Source organism: Protopterus annectens, chromosome 9.part0 (assembly GCF_019279795.1).
Source record: "Protopterus annectens isolate FY-2018-M chromosome 9.part0, PAN1.0, whole genome shotgun sequence".
Classification (NCBI taxonomy): Eukaryota; Metazoa; Chordata; order Ceratodontiformes; family Protopteridae; genus Protopterus; species Protopterus annectens.
This window is the reverse complement of record NC_056743.1, coordinates 1,492,075,261-1,492,087,561: the sequence shown is the minus strand read 5'-3', so window position 1 is coordinate 1,492,087,561 and position 12,301 is coordinate 1,492,075,261. Positions and strand designations below refer to the sequence as shown.

General features: G+C 35.3%; 1 protein-coding gene across 1 annotated transcript in view; it reads left to right on the top strand.

The window, feature by feature from the left end:
* BRD4 (bromodomain containing 4) overlaps nucleotides 1-12,301 on the top strand; it is a 1,872,054-nt gene that overhangs the window by 483,082 nt on the left and 1,376,671 nt on the right. The gene's annotated exons all lie outside the window — the stretch shown is intronic.

Genomic DNA, 12,301 nt, shown 5'->3' with positions numbered 1-12,301 from the left:
ACAGCAGAAAATCTGAGGTTTTCTCCGCTGTCTCTCTTCTGAGACTATTTTTTTTTAAACAGTTCTTCTTGAGGATCCCCGTATTCAGTCAGCGTTTTCATCAGCCTCTGATTTTTGCAGCTTTCAGTTAATATGAATGGCTAAGTAAAGCCTTTATTTTTCCAGCCCCTTAGTATTGATATAGTCCAATGTTTCATTTATTTTAATCATCACGGAGTACATTTTATTTATTTTTTCATCTAAACTATTGGAACCCATCTCTTGAACTCAAGCTGAAGCTTGAACTGCTTTTTACTGAACAGCTGCAGAATCCTTCCCAGGCAGGGTTTCTCCATCTTTTCTGATTCATTTTCAAGTTCTCCAATTTTTTTTCTTTGCTGGCATTCAGACAGTGTATTTATTTACTAGCCAGTAACTGAATTGTACAAAAACATCAGTGTCGCTCCTTTTTTTTCACACTGGGTCAGCTGAGGTTGTTGTGTTGATCAGTGTGCAGCTATCTTAGAAGTCAGTGTAGTCCATAATCGTGTGAAGCTCTGATGGGATAGTATCCATTGAATGGTTTATGGTTGTACTCAAAGCAGTTGCATTTGAACTGTTTCACTTAATTTTCTTTTTTCCTCTCCGCAAGACCAGCCCTGATTAAGCTTCTGCCTACACTGAGTTGGCCAATTGATTCTGTGATGAGAAAGCTGGGCTTCCCTGAACTAGGTCAGAATTGTAAAACCCTATTGTTCCCACCCAGGTAGCCCAGTCAACCCATTTATTTTCTAGTGATGAGAATTGTATGTTGGGGTGCAGGCTAACTTGCTAATCCTGGGAACTGTCCTCTACTAGTGGAGCATCTTCTGCTCCCTCTGAGCTTCACTGCATGCTGCTCTCTCATACTCACTGTATGTGTATATTCACTTTGGCTGCCTGTGCTTATAGGGTTATGTACCATGGGCATAACACCTTGTGTCACACAGCTGGTTAATCAGAGCCATGTTCCCCCCATCGGGATGGGAGAGCTGGCAGCAGATACTCACTTCACTCTTCCCTAAACAGATTTGTTAGGTGTCCAAGCCACCAATCTAACTTGGGTTGCCTGACCAGTAGTCAGAACTTTGTCCCATTGTGCCAGTGGAGCGTTTTTTTTTTTCACTTTAATTTCATTAGTTATCTTCTAAGCCATTTGGTCCACAAGCACATCCAAATTTGTTGAGTCAGTGCCCATTTCATGTAATTTCATCATCTTTTTCAACAAATGCCTCCTGTAGCCAGAACTGGCTGCTCCTGCTTTTTGGTAGCTTACGGGAATGCAAAATGTATAGAAATATGCAGTTTTCTGCAGTCTTGTAGAGGAACTGGTAAAGATGCTTTTTCTAAAGTACCGTGAAATCTCAAAAAGCCAGATTAAATGTCTTCTGCTTAAATTTGTTTTCCATGGAAAGTTCATTCAACGCTTTAAAGTAATGCTGGGTTTCACAAGTGAGTTCTTCATTTTTATCTGTATTCTATTTGAAGATAAAATTGAAAAGAGGAGAGAGAGAAAATAAGGTTAACTGGGTAAATTGTCATGGGAGAGCAAAAGATCAAAAAAGAAAACATGAACTTGCTGATGATCTTTCCATTTCACTGTTGCAGTCTTCATTATATTAAGGATCCCCTGCCAAGGGCAGCCCGACATCTGACGAGTGTATCAAAGTCTTTAGGTTGCTTTCAGGTATGCTGTACATTACACACATGCTCCTTGCGTGGCATAGGGCATAAAGGTGACATCTGGATACAGATGTACCATCGCAATAAAAGGCATTTTAACAGCAATTTATTTATTTTATTTATTTTACATTTGTTGGCTGGGCTAGTATAGCTGGATACATGTCCATTTTCAGTAGAGGCCCAGGGAGAAAAGCTCCAAGCATTAGTCAATTACAAAAAAGATTACAATAGTTAAAAATTACTAAATTCAAATACAAAGAAATTAAAAAAGATTTAAGAGAATCAAAAAAATTGTTACTGTGAAAAATAGCTTGCAGGCTGTGCAAGGTTTAAAATACAATTGAGTACAAGGACACTCAGAATTCTGAAGTAATGATTAGTAGGTCTGAGAAAGAGAGAGCAGAAGAAGGCAAGAGTCACAAAGGCTAGAATAAGGTTAGTTTCTATTGATTAAAGCTGTAGAGGGGGGACAAAGGTTAGAAGGAAGGGGTATAGAAAAAAGAACATTAAGGGGGAAAAAGTAGGGTTTAGTCTGATTTAGAACAGGGTTGACCATCCAAGTTGTTTAAGGTTGTGACAGTGGTGGGTTCTGAAGGGGGTGGCAGTGACAAATCTAGCTATATTATTATAGCTAGTTTCAAGCTTGCTTAGATTGTGTTTTGATTGATGTATATGGCGGAAGCATAGAATAGAATAGAGTAGAAGTTTGGTGAGTCTGGGCAGTGGAGGTTTTAGCTAGTGGTGTGAGGAAGGGTTTGATTCTATACAGGGAGCCTAGTTTTTTATTGACAGTCTGTATAGTATTGTTGACATGTTCGTCGAAGCTGAGGTCATTATCTATGGTTATGCCCAGTAGACTTGTAGTAGTGTCAGGGGAAATAGTAGTTCCATTGTTCGATAATTGTGAAGTGGAACTCAGGTGACTTTTGAGTGGGGGCAAAAAGTAATAATTTTGTTTTTTTAGGGTTAAGGAGGAGGTAGTGATGGGCGAACCAATTTTCAACAGTGTTAAAAACTGCTTGAGTAAGGGTCTGAAGAGAGATTGATGACTTAGCAGTACAGATTACAGTAGAATCATCAGCGTATTTTATGCATGTGGTTTGAGGAACAACAGTATTTAGATCATTAATAAAGATGGCAAATAGAAGAGGGCCGAGGATAGAGCCTTGAGGGACTCCAATGTTTGCAGGGAGGGGTGTGTACGCAAGTGTCCACTGCGAATACACCAATAAGTGCCCAAAAAAGATTCAAAACATAAATCCAAATGAACACCAACAACTGTACGAATGCAAAAATCACTAAATTTATTCTATGGCAGGCACGAACAAAACGATGATACGAAAATACAGATAAAACAAAATAGTTAAGCGCTTTCACCCATTACCACAGGGTTTCATCAGAACTCTCTAAACAATTATCCTCGGACGCTTAAATGTCTTTTTTGGCGCCAACATACTTTCAAAATCTTAGTTATATCGCAGCAGTTTCACTTGAAACGTGAACATGCAAGTGCATCAAGCTGCGTGATATAAGTATGTCATAAAAGTGTATACTTGTACTAAATGTAAAAATATTCACAATAAAAATATTTACAATAAAAATATACATTTTGATTACTGTTAAAATACGAATGAATAAATGACATACATCCTTCATCTCTACAGCTATCACTACCAAATATATGTTACTACCTATATGCGATTGCATGAATAATACATAAATAAATGTAAATAGTTGACAATTGTAACTTGTTCATTCCTATAGTACTTAAATACACTATCATTTTATAAATATTTCAATAAATAAATACTGTTCTTCCAGGTATAAGGTGACAAAATTGGCTGTAATACACACACTTAGGATAAATCTAATAATGTTACATAAGTACAGGGAAACTGTACGTACATATAATTATATAAAAAAGAAATTAAATATAAATATATATGAATTATTGGTTTTAAAATTAATGTTATTGAATGAATAAAATATTCTCATACATTGATGTTGAAAATCTATTAAATCATAAATGTAAAAAATAAAAAATTTTAAAAAAATGTTTTCTTTTTTTAAAAACATCTTTTTAAAAACTTTTTTTTAAAAAGAACTGTAATATTCATTTAAAATCAATATAGTCTCAATATATTCTGTATTAGTGTAATCTGGGGGGCCATGACATAAAATAAACGTGGTGTTGTGATTAATAAAATGTGGAATACAATAAAGGTTTGATTGATATGTGGTCATTCAAACCTGGCGGAGTGGTGGCATCCAAATAAATTTGCCACCATACTTCTCTATAGCTTAACAAATTTTTTATATCTCCTCCCAGGGGGCTAGGTTTTAATACTTCTAAAATAAATTTGAAGTTATGATCTTCTCCTTCATAAAAAATGTGTTTGTATAGTGCATTGTTCATGTCTTTAGTTTTAATACTGTAAGAATGGTCATAAATTCTTTTCCTTAAATTCCTCTCGGTCTTAACCAACGTAAAAACTAAAACATTTTTGACATATACTTAAATATATGACCAATTTACTGTTGCAATTACCTAATTGACTATAAACACAACTTTTTAATTCATTATTTAACTTAATAAGTTTGTCTGACATATATTTACATTGTCTACACGACCCACATTTTAAACTTGTATTTATCACTTTGTTTTTGTCGGTCTTTCTTTCTTGCATTCCACCATATTTTTTATATTGCTACCCATCTTAAAAATAAAATTGGGTTTTGTACCTATTACTTTTGTGATTTGAACATCATTAAATATTAGGTGCCATGAGTCGCTTATAATGTGTTTAATATAACTAGCTGCCATATTATACTGAATCACGCATGATTTTTTGTATCTATTACTAGAAATCAAACCTATATCTCCCATTTTTGAATCTGTATCAGTCTGTTTTCCTCTAAAACTATTACTTAATATAGGTTGATATCTAGTTTCCCTGAATTCCAAAATGTATGTAATAGTGGAATCCATCATATGATTGGGATAACCCCTTTGTGAGAACAATTTCTTTATATAGTCTAATTCCTTTCTTAAATCTTTGTCGTTAGACGTCATGCGTGCTGAACGTATACATTGACCCTTAAAAATGTTATTTTTTAATTTTTCTGGGTGGCAGCTGTTATTATAAAGGTAGCTGTTAGAAAAAGTGTCTTTTCTATAAATAGATGAAGAAACTTGTTGTGCCTCATATTTTATTAATGTGTCCAAATATGGTACACCTATATTGTTGTAGGAATGTGTAAATTTCAAATAGTTACTACTTGAATTTAAAAAATGAATAAATGTATCTAATAATGTCTCATCTGCTCCCCATAATATATAAATATCATCTAAAAACCTTGAGTAATACTTGACGTGTTTAAAAAGTTCACATGTGAATAAGATATTGTCTTCCCAGTTGAGCATGACCAAATTGGCATATATTGGGGCACAAGCAGCACCCATAGCAACACCTCTAATCTGTTTAAAAAGTTCTCCTTCAAAGTATATTTAATTGTTATCGAGAACTATAGACATAATTTCCTGTAGTAAACATATTTTGTCCCATTCCATACTAGTGTGTTTTCTTATACTATTACTAAAGGCTATGAGTCCTTCATCTTTCGGAATACAAGAAAACAAATCTATCACGTCCATGGTTAAGAATATAATATTATCTAAGTTAATGTTTTTTGGAAAATTCATTAAAAATATCCATGAATCTTTGACCATATGAGACACATTTTCATATATAAATTTCAATTTTGAGTCAATATATCTTCCTATTGGGAAGGTTTTAGAATGACTGCCTGACACTATTGGTCTAAAAGGGGGATCAGAGGTGTCCTTGTGTATCTTAGGGATACCTACAAAAGTAGCCAGTGGTGGGAATTCAACTCTCAAAAATTCATATTCTTCTCTAGTAATTCTTGCTTCTATGTAATATTCTTCTATATATGAATCTATTCTACAATAAGCTGTATTAAGTTCATTGATAGAGATGGTAATGTAATTATCAGAATGATGTAAAATGTCATACATTTTCATAATGTACCGAAAATTGTCATGTAAGACTATACCTCCCCCTTTGTCAGGCTTCATTACTCTTGTGTTCTTGTCATTAATAATTGTGTTTAGTAAATTACTATCCTCTGTACTCAAATTACTGTGTTTAGTCACTTCTTTCAATTTCTTGTGTTCATAATAAATTTTCCTTGATGTAATTTTATCATACAAGTCCACTTTTGGATGAGGAGGTTGAATGAACATACTCGTTTTTTTTAAAAAAGAAATTTCATCGTCCTCATGTGATCTTGTTTTGTTTTCATTACTCTGTGTATTGTTAAAAAAATAAGTCTAAATTGATTTTTCTAATATATTTTTTGAAATCAGTAATAGTGTGTATCAAATTAAATTTAGGGTTAGGTATAAATTTCATACCCTTGCTGAATAAATTAAAATATTCCTTTCCAATAACACAATCTGTGTAATTGAATATGTTAAAATTGTCAAGTGTGTGTATGTTGCCTTCTACTTTAATAGCTTTGTTCTCATTGCTATCATCCTTGTTTAACACTAAGTCCTGATTGGTATTCAATACTGTAAATTCATTGTGTCTCTTACAAAGCCCTGATTGCGATTCCAATACAGTTGTATTGATTGTTTCCCTTCTCTCTGAAAATCCTTCCTATTAATGTATCCTTTGTTATGTTTGTATATTGTATTGTTCCCCCTTGCCCAAATTCTCTATTTGCTTCTTCACGTAGTTGTGTGTTGTGGTCTATGTACTCATAGTTGTTACTACTACCCCTATTGCTTGGCCATATATAAGCTTTATTAGTGTTATAATGTTCACTGTCCCTTTTCAATTTGTTGTTTTGCGTTTGTTGGTGTTACTAATGTGTTTATTTGCTTCATTGAATTGTTTGTTATATAAGTGTTCCCATTGAGGGAATACTAAGTCATTTATTATATTGTTATTCAATGTCTCTGCTTCTAATATATATTTACTCAGTTTTTCATCACTATATTTCATTAGTAACTCCATAAATTTAAACCCACAACTATCAAAAAAAATATTAAATTCCTTCTTTAAATTATCTGAATATTCAAAACCTAAAGGTAACTTAAAAAATCTCAAACCTTTAGGAACCATTTTCAAATCTATATTTTTTGACAGATAAACATTGTCCACTCTCAAGTCATTAATATTTTTTAGTTTTACCAAGCTTGTAAATTAATGTCTTTAAATTGTCATTCTCATAATTTTCTAACATAAAATCATTGTCATTAACATTAGCATCATTCATATTGTAATTAAACTGTAAAAAAATATTGAATCTATTTACATTATCAGTTCCATTCCTTTGTTCAGTTGTCATTTCTGAACCATTAACCATATTGTCAGTACCTTTACTGTGAATGGATTGTCCAGTAGCTGTAGTGTATGTTTTAGTAGGAATAGTTCTTTTTGGTTTCATTCCTACTCTGACCTCATCATTGATGTCATATAGAGAAAAGTCAAAGGTGAAGTTAGAAAGATTAATTTTACTGCGATTCTGTGAATCATTTATATCCAAAGCGTTCATGTTTTTAACCATTTGTCCATTGGGAATATCCAAGCTGTCTGATGAAACATTGACAGCCTGTTCATCCATTCTTGATGTTTCTTGATAAATAATATGATCTTTGTCCATAAAATGTTTGGAAACTGTTCTTAAATTTCCAATAGGAGAATTGAAGGTATCCAAGCTATCCATATTAGTGTTGGCACGCTGAGGTCGTATTTCTGTTACCTTACTCGGACTAGCTGAAGCAGTTTTGTCGGATGCCTGCGCTACTACTTCACTTTGTAGTAACTGCTTCACTAAAAATGTGAGATGTTTCAATTCATCCTTTAATCCAGAAATCTCGTCTTGTATTTTAACCATCTCGTCGGTGTTCGTAAGCTGTGGTTGAAATAGTGTCTCATTTGTAGGTGATGCACCGGTGTGTTCCATTGCAGCCATAGTCGCAACTTGTAATACACGCAAAACAGGTAACTACGTAAGTGTCCACTGCGAATACATCAATAAGTGCCCAAAAAAGATTCAAAACGTAAATCCAAACGAACACCAACAACTGTACGAATGCAAAAATCACTAAATTTATTCTGACAGGCATGAACAAAACGATGATACGAAAATACAGATAAAACAAAATAGAGTTAAGCGCTTTCACCCATTACCACAGGGTTTCATCAGAACTCTCTAAACAATTATCCTCAGACGCTTAAATGTCTTTTTTGGCGCCAACATACTTTCAAAATCTTAGTTATATCGCAGCAGTATCACTTGAAACGTGAACATGCAAGTGTATCAAGCTGCGTGATACAAGTATGTCGTAAAAGTGTATACTTGTACTAAATGTAAAAATATTCACAATAAAAATATTTACAATAAAAATATACATTTGGATTACTGTTAAAATACGAATGAATAAATGACATACATCCTTCATCTCTACAGCTATCACTACCAAATATATGTTACTACCTATATGCGATTGCATTACAGTAGATGGTTTTGTAGTTCTGACCATCCAAGTTGTTTAAGGTTGTGACAGTGGTGGGTTCTGAAGGGGGTGGCAGTGACAAATCTAGCTATGTTATTATAGCTAGTTTCAAGCTTGCTTAGATTGTGTTTTGATTAATGTATATGGCGGAAGCATAGAATAGAGTAGAAGTTAGGTGAGTCTGGGCAATGGAGGTTTCAGCTAGTGGTGTGATTCTATACAGGGAGCCTAGTTTTTTATTGACAGTCTGTATAGTATTGTTGATATGTTCGTCGAAGCTGAGGTCATTATCTATGGTTATGCCCAGTAGACTTGTAGTAGTGTCAGGGGAAATAGTAGTTCCATTGTTAGATAATTGTGAAGTGGAACTCGGGTGACTTTTGAGTGGGGGCAAAAAGTAATAATTTTGTTTTTTAGGGTTAAGGAGGAGGTAGTGATGGGCGAACCAATCTTCAACAGTGTTCAAGACTGCTTGAGTAAGGGTCTGAAGAGAGATTGATGACTTAGCAGTACAGATTAAAGTAGAATCATCAGCATATTGTATGCATGTGGCTTGAGGAACAACAGTATTTAGATCATTAATAAAGATGGAAAATAGAAGAGGGCCGAGGATAGAGCCTTGAGGGACTCCAATGTTTACAGGGAGGGGTGTGGAGAGATTATTGTCCCAGAGCACTGCTTGTTGTCTATTTTTTAGATAGGATGTAAACCAAAGTATTGCTTGTGGGTCGAGATTGGGCTTTTAGGACATTGATTAGTAAGTCATGGTTAACCATATCAAAGGCTTTTGATAGGTCAATGAATAGTGCAGAAGATAGAGATTTATTTCGATTCTTGTTAATACAGTCAGTAAAAGATAGAAGGGCGGTAGTCGTACTATGAAAGGGCCTAAAGCCGTGCTGACAGTTGGCAAGTAAGTTATTGTGGAGCAGATGTTGTAGTTGTTGATGGTGAATACATTTTTCCATTATTTTGGCTAATGGAGAGAGTAATGCAATTGGTCGGAAGTTGGAGATATCAGTGGATTTGCCTCCTTTATGTAAGGGGATTATATGGGAGACTTTCCATATGGATGGGATGTTACCTTCTATGATTGTTCGGTTTATAAGGATGGATATGGGATATGCTATGACTTTGGAAGCTATTTGAAGGTATTCTGCTGGTAGGTGGTCGGCAGAAGGGGTGCAAGGTTTGAGTTTTTGAAGGAGTTTGCAGATAAAGGATGTTGGCACAGGTTGTATATGGAAGGGAGGCACTGAACTGTTTGTGTTTTGTAAGGTGCTGGGGGAAATGGGAGGTAGTGTTTGCAAGAGTTTGTATAGTTTCTGTGAAGTAATTATTAAAGGCATCTGCTATTTGCAAAGGGTTATTATGGGGATCTGAAGATGGGGCTGGAGTTTTGGTATGTCCTGGATAGAGAAGTTTATTAATGCCTGACCAAAACTTTTTAGGGTTATTTGGGTGTGATTGTTGAAGGTGGAGATAGTAGTTTTTCTTGTCTAAGATCATGTCATTTTTGGTTGCATTTCTTAGCTGTTTGAAATATAGGTGGTCAGCAGAGCTCTTAGTGACTCTCCATCTGGCCCATATTTTGTTGCGTAGGAGCATTTTGTCCTTGGTTTGTTTTGTGAGCCATGGGGTTGTTTTAGTCTTAGCTCGGGAAGAGCGAAGGGGGGCATGGAGATATAGGATTTATAGGAACTTGTTATTAAAGTAAGAAACTGCTTCATCTAGATTGAGTTGTTTCAGAGGTGACCAGTTACAGGCCTTCAGTTCGTTCTGAAAGCTCTCTGCTTTAAAGTGTTTTTTGGAACGATAGGTTATAAATGTGTTATTAATAGGTGTATGAGCCTTTTGTTTTGTTATATAGGTAAGAACATGGTCAGTAAGGTCATCTGGAAGTGTTCCTTAAGTATAGGTTTCAGGATGACTATGTATCCAGTCAAGAGTAGCTTCTTTATTACTAGGTTTGTGGATTCTTGTGGGGGGTGTTTATTATTTGAGTGAAGCCATAAAGATTTATGTGGGTGTTGGGATTAGGAGAGTTACAGGTAGTCCAGTCAATGTTAAAATCACCTAGCACAATAGGTTCTTGAGGTAGTAGGGTGGAAAGGCTACTAAGAATCTTTTCTTCAAGAGTGTTAGTATTTCCTGGAGGGATGTAGGTGCAGTTTATATAAATAGATTTAGATTTATTAAGTTGGAGGTTAATGGTAAGGGTTTCTGCATTGGTATTAGAGGGGAGTAACACATTAAAGCATGAAACTAGAAGTTCAGATTTGTATAAGATAGCTACACCTCCACCCTTCTTGGTGGTACGGTCACCTCTTAGGATGTTATATCCAGGTGGGGTTATTTCTAGGTCATGAGTAGAGGGTTTCAACCAAGTTTCTGTAAGGCAAAGGATATCAAAAGCATGCACTTGTAAGAGGGCATGCAGTTGAGTAAGTCTATTGTTAATGCTACGGATGTTGAGTTTAGCTATTCTAAGAGAATTACCTAGTTTTATAGAGGTAGAGACAGAATTAGTTGTTTTGGATGTGGAGTTTTATGTAGATTCCATGAATTTAATTCAGTTCAAATAAAATAAAATTAAAATAAAAACAGCAGAAGCAGAAATTGCTGGTTCAAGGCTTTACTCTTTCTTCATACAACCACTGGTACCTAGGCCTTTTGCCTCCAAAGGATAAAATACCATAGAAAAAAACACTTTATACAGGTGGAACCCCCATTAATTACATTCTGTTAAGCTTTTACATTGTGATTTAAAGTGCCAGCATACACCTACAAATTTAACAATTCCTATACACAAATAACATAAATACATCAGTACATATATACATTCAATATTATTCCAAAATCAGTTTTATATCACTATGAAAACATTTCAATTTACCAAATTCACCTCAAGGTTGAGACCCCTAGGATATAAAGTTTTATAGTTTAAAGTAAATATGCTCTCTAACTTTTTGACATCACCACCCCCTCAGCGCAAAATAGGCTGTGCCAACACATTAAAAAATAAAGAAGCGACATTTCTTTCATGTACATTAACAAAGTGTTCAGTAGCTGGACTTTTTAAATTTTTGTATTGTGAATATCCCCCAAATATTCCATAATTCTCACTTTAACAGCTCAATTAGTTTACCCAACATACCACTTAATATTACTGCATCCACTCCCCACAATGTATACCACCCCATATGAGCTACAGTCAAACCTTCCTCCACATATCAACTTTTTTCCATTAATGTAGGTACCTGATACCTCCTTAATACAATTGCATACTTTTCAACGCCACAAGCAAACACCTCGACAGACTCCTGAGGAACACTAGTAAGGGCAAGATTTAATTCTTTAAGTTGGCATATCTTCCCTAAGACAGTTTTACAAATTTTGGAAACTAATGATCCAATATTTCATCTTCAAGCACAATATACCACAAATTCAAAATTGCTTTTCTTATTACTTCTGAAAATAAAGAATATCTAGAAGCAAAATACAAGTCTGTAACCCCGTCACTTTCAGAAGTATGTTTTACCAACATTATTCTTCCTCTTTACAACACTTTTAACCGTAGATGTTAAGTTTTCTATCTCGCCTTCATTCTTGCTGGATGGGTTCGGAGCCGAACCTCGGCTCTGACTCGGCCACTCTAAAAGCTCGAGAGCTAGTTCCACCGGCTCGAGGCTCCCCTATATCCCACAATGCTAGGCGGTAGCTCCTCAGATCTCGTTTGCCGCTATAGCGATCGAGGTGCTCTTCCAACCGGCTCTTCAGGTTAGTTGCTTTAAAACAAAGTTTAACTGAGATAGACCCCTTTAAGTTAGTTTTTCTGTATTAATTACTTAGGTAGATGTCCTTCATGGATGCATCTGCAGTCATAACAACTGGGCTGTCCTGTCGTCAGGCAACCCTTCAGTCGGCCGGATTCCAAAGTCCGGGTCCGGCTTCGGCTGATGTCGCACTTCACCCGACGTCATCTCTGTTGGTCTTCGGGTATAAAGGCATCAGCCGACGCCATTTTCCCCAGTCTTTCTTGCCGCATGG